The 5,368-nt window shown below is 40.8% G+C and overlaps 1 protein-coding gene across 1 annotated transcript in view; it reads right to left on the minus strand.

Moving 5' to 3' along the window:
- Positions 1-5,368, minus strand: part of LOC128369412 (rhophilin-1-like) — a 29,326-nt gene that overhangs the window by 14,986 nt on the left and 8,972 nt on the right. The gene's annotated exons all lie outside the window — the stretch shown is intronic.

Raw genomic sequence — 5,368 nt, forward strand, 5'->3', positions numbered from 1 at the left:
ACCCTCCTTCCTTCCTTCCTTCCTTGCTTCCTTCCTTCTTCTCTTCCTTCCTTCCATCTGTCTTTCTTCCCTTTCTCCCATCTTTCCTTCCTTCATTCCATATTTCCGTCCTGTCTTCTTTTCCTTCCTTCAAGACAGGAAGGAAAAGATGGCAGAAAGGGAAGAAAGACAGATGGAAGGAAGGAAGGAAGGAAGGAAGGAAAGTGGGCCAGATTGGACCGTGAAGGGGTCCAATCTGGCCCACTTTCCTTCCTTCTTCACTTTCCTTCCTTCTTCCTTCCTTCCTTCCTTCAATCCATCTTTCCTTCCTGTCTTGTTTTCCTTCCTTCCTGTCTTGTTTTCCTTCCTTCCTTCTTCCATTCCTTCCTTCCATATTTCCATCCTGTCTTCTTTTCCTACTTCTTTCCTTCCTCCCTCTCTTCCTTCCTTCTTCTCTTCCTTCCTTCCTTCCATCTGTCTTTCTCCCCTTTCTTCCATCTTTCCTTCCCTTCTTGTTTTCTTTCCTTCCTTCCTTCCTTCCTTCCTTCTTCTCTTCCTTCCTTCCATCTGTCTTTCTTCCCTTTCTCCCATCTTTCCTTCCTTCATTCCATACTTCCATCCTGTCTTCTTTTCCTTCCTTCAAGACAGGAAGGAAAAGATGGCAGGGAAGAAAGACAGATGGAAGGAAGGAAGGAAGGAAGGAAGGAAAGTGGGCCAGATTGGACCGTGAAGGGGTCCAATCTGTCCCACTTTCCTTCCTTTCTTCCTTCCTTCAATCCATCTTTCCTTCCTGTCTTGTTTTCCTTCCTTCCTTCCTTCCTTCTTCCATTCCTTCCTTCCATATTTCCATCCTGTCTTCTTTTCCTACTTCTTTCCTTCCTCCCTCTCTTCCTTCCTTCTGTCTTTCTTCCCTTTCTTCCATCTTTCCTTCCTGTCTTGTTTTCTTTCCTTCCTTCCTTCCTTCCTTCCTGTTAATGATCTGGCCCACATGAGATCAAACTGGGCTGTATGTGGCCCTTTAATGAAAATGAGTTTGACACCCCTGCTCTACAGTCATATAATTTACACACAGCTCAATAAACAGGCATATATTATAGTGCAGTACCTCTTTTATGAGTCTTCTTATCAAACAAGATCAAAAAGGCAACATACTGTATATAACTGTAGTTGAGTTGAGAGGGGGAAAAAAGAAAAAAGAAAGAAAAATGTGACTCTATGTAAGCACATGATGAGGCTCACCTTTGAGCTCCTTTGTAAAATAATGTTAATCTGACCAGTTAGACCACTTTACCTTCACCTCTCTCTCTCTCTCTCTCTTCATCTGTCACACACACACACACACACACACACACACACACACACACACACACACCTATATCTAGGATCAAGCCAAGGACAATCTGATTAGTCAGCTTTAAATGGGCTGCCAAATATCCCCTTTACACACACCCACTTGCACGCACTACATGCTGAAATAAGTCTTTCTGACTCTGTGTGTGTGTGTGTGTGTGTGTGTGTGTGTGTGTGCGTGCGTGTGTGTGTGCGTGCGTGTGAATACTGACTCAAGTTTTCCCCATTTCTTTTACACATATATAATAATAAGAGAGCAAACTGGTGTCAAAAACAAAAACCAGGATTAGGAGTAGTTACCGTCCGTCCGTCCCACACAGCGACACAACATGACGTCTTCATGAGCCAATCACGTGCCCTGATGAGTTACACCCCCCCTCTTCCACTCCCCCCCCCTCCTCCCTCCCCCAAACCACCACCACCACCACTACCTTTTCATCTGTAATTAGCATCTTAACCCTCCCACCCAACGCTCACACAGCGACCCAGATTCAAAGCAGAGTGAAGTGAAGTGAAACAGAAAAGTGAGGCATGTTTTCATCTGTGTGTGTGTGTGTGTGTGTGTGTGTGTGTGTGTGTGTGTGTGTGTGTGTGTGTGTGTGTGTGTGTGTGTGTGTGTGTGTGGGTGGGGGTGTGTGTGTGTGTGTGTGTGTGTGTGACCGGAAAGGGGGAGGACAGAAACAAAACAAAACAAAACAAAACAGAACAGAAAAAAAAAAAAAAAAAAAAAAAAAGGTCTGACGGTGCCAGACAAATAAGTGGGGGGATGAGATGAGCTTGCCGGGGCTCCGTTGGGAATCTCTCTGCATGGGAACGGGACGGGAGGCGGACACAAAGCCGGCTGATTACAGGCCGGCCGGCTGTGCGGGGGTCCTCTTTGTCTCTGTGACCCACCGTCCCAATAGAAAGGGCAGGAGCGCTTGTTTTATTTCCCCCCTAAACTGAGTCATCACCTTTTTTTTTTTTTTAGGATGACAGCCTGCGTCCAGTCAAAAAGAGGAGCTGGGAGAGAAAGGTGCAAATGAAGAAGAAAAAAAAAAAAGGACTAACCAGTAAAAAAGTAACTCATTCTGTCTATTAGTGCTGAAATGATCAATTAACGGGTACATTAAGTGATTAAAAAGTCATTTATTAAGCTTTAACAGCTCCTCAAATGTTTTCTCTGTTAACTGAATCCGAATCCATCAATCAATCAATAAATCAATCAAACTTTACTTATTAAGCACTTTTCATGCAGCTTAATGTAGTTTAAAGTGCTTTAAGGTTCATTGACAAGCCGATAATAGACAAGAACAAGAGATAACATAAAGAAAATAAATAAATATGTTCTGTAAAATGACAATAAAGTAGTATTATCTCACTTAAAAGTAAAAAAGAAAAGAAAAAAATTGAGACCAATGCATGCAAGAGAAACTAATGATCATAAATAAAGTTAAATAAATAAGAAAAAATGGCTGCAACTAATAATTATTTTCAATTAAATGGCAAAAATTGCTAATAAAATGCACCTTACAGTTTCCTAAAGCCAAAGATTTTGTCCTTATATTACTTTTAATTTTAACAACAGTGCAAAAAAGTCAAAGATATTCAAAGTACTCATCATCATATAAAACTAAGAAAAGCTTCAGCTCTAGTTTTATATGCATGTTAATTGAATATATTTGCATTTTGAACTTCTATTTGTCACATTGGACTGTGGAAATAAGGGGGAGGGCTAAACTAATCATTTAGCTCTAGTTTTAGATACATGTTAATTGAATATATTTGTATTTTTAACCCCAATTAGTCACCTTAGACTAATGAAAGGAGGCTATTTTCCATTTTTTTTCTTGTAAATTAAAAAAAAACAACTCTTCTTTCTCTCTATGAAACTTCATTAGTTTCACCAAAACAAGTTGTGGGATAATAGAGAAAGGGAGGGGGGAGGGGGGGAGAGTTTCCCTCTTTTAATTAAAACACGCTGTTGCTTTCTGTGTTGGTCTTATTAGATTTAGCTTCTTGCATTAATTAAGTGGCTCCTTCTCCTCCTCCTCTTCCTTGTCCTCCTACTCCTCCTAGTCCTTCTTTCTCTACTCTCAAGCTGAGCGATGGAGTGAGTCTGAAGTGTGTTTTTTAAGAGAGAAAGAGAGAGTGGGGGGGGGGGGGGGGGAGAGAGAGAGAGAGAGAGAGACAGAGACAGAGACAGAGAGAGAGAGAGAGAGAGAGAGAGAGAGAGAGAGAGGGGAGGAACAGAGAGAGAGAGAGAAAGAGAGGGAGAGAGAGGGAGAGAGAGAGAGGGGCAGAGAGAGAAAGAGAGAGAGAGAGAGAGAGAGAGAGAGAGAAAGAGAGGGAGAGAGAGGGAGAGAGAGACAGAGAGAGTCGGCTATTCATTAATATAAATGTTCTCACAACTGCAGCAGGTGTAGAGTAAATGTATGCACATATATTAAAATGTACTGTAAGAGTCTTTGCTCTGATGGATGTGAAGCCTGAGAAAGACTTCAGTTCATTCATACATGAGTTTTAGAGACCTCTGATCATATTTAATTCCTGAAAACCTGATATATACACAATCAGACACATGTAGTACAAAGATAAACCAATGCAATGTTGAATTACTAAATATTTTGTATCTTATTTTATGGTAAATTCCTGTTGAACTTGTGTGAATCAAATTACAGCAGGTATAGAAGCTCATTTATCTACATTATATATTATTATCATGCATAAAAAAGATTAAAAGGTGTTGTTATGAGCTTTATGCAGGACCTTTAAAAAGTTTTCATGTGTTTTAAAAAATCATGCTATGAAAAATAAATTGCAAAAATAATTCTCTGTGTATCAAATATGATATAAAACAAAACTCATAGATGCAAAGTGTTTTTACTTGTCAGAAGGTCCAATAATAAACTCCAGTTTCAAAGAATTTTCATTTTCTGGCAATTATTTAATGGTTCAGGCTTTATAGGGTTAAGAAAGAAAGAAAGAAAGAAAGAAAGAAAGAAAGAGAAAGAGAAAGAGAGAGAGAGAGAGAGAGAGAGAGAGAGCGAGAGAGAGAGGTAGAGAGAGAGAGAGAGGTAGAGAGAGAGGGGAAGGGGATAAAGATGACGCTAATGTTTTTAGAGAGAATACTTTGATGTTCTGCCACTGTTTCTTTCTCCCTCTTTTTTTAATTCCCTCGTTTCTTCACCAATATGACAGGCGGTAGAGCTCCGTGTGTGTGTGTGTGTGTGTGTGTGTGTGTGTGTGTGTGTGTGTGTGTGTGTGTGTTATGTTGTCGTTTCGAGTCGGAGAGGACACACACAACAATAACAGCAGCAGCAGCGGCAGCGGAGAGACAGACGCGTTAACATTTGTGTTTCACACGCAGAGAACACAAACAGAGCATAAAACTGGGTGGTGCTGCTCTGTGTGTGTGTGTGTGTGTGTGTGTGTGTGTGTGTGTGTGTGTCAGAGAGTGTGTGTTTTGGGATGGGGATGGTGATCTCTGACCTTTTCCCATCACAACACACACACACAGCCGCTAATGTGACCGAGCTGACGAGTTAACAAAGAGCCGCCGACACACACAGATTTAAAAAGAAACACACACACTTACCTTCACACTGATGCACTTCTAATTATAGGATGTGTTTTACTTGATTTTATATATTCTATTTATTCCTCTAGCTACTTTAATCATGTACTATTTTTACTATTTTAAAATCAACTTATATTATATTAATGTTTCTTTATCCTCCTTTTAACCCTTAAACAGACTCTTTAACATGCTGCTCACTACAGATATTTGTGTTCAAATGTAGGAAGAAAAAGTAAAAAGGAAGTAGGGAGGGAGGAAGGAAGTGCTCCACTACAGATATTTGTGTTCAAATGTAGGAAGAAAAAAGTAAAAAGGAAGTAGGGAGGGAGGAAGGAAGGAAGGAAGGAAAAGTAGGGAGGGAGGAAAAGGAGGGAGGAGGAAGAGAGAGGGAGGGAGGGAGGGAAGGAAGGAAGGACGGAGGAAAGAAGGAAGGAGGGAGGGAAGGAAGGAAGAAAAGGAGGAAGGAAGGAGGGAGGGAAG

This window comes from Scomber japonicus, chromosome 12 (assembly GCF_027409825.1).
Source record: "Scomber japonicus isolate fScoJap1 chromosome 12, fScoJap1.pri, whole genome shotgun sequence".
Taxonomy (NCBI): Eukaryota; Metazoa; Chordata; class Actinopteri; order Scombriformes; family Scombridae; genus Scomber; species Scomber japonicus.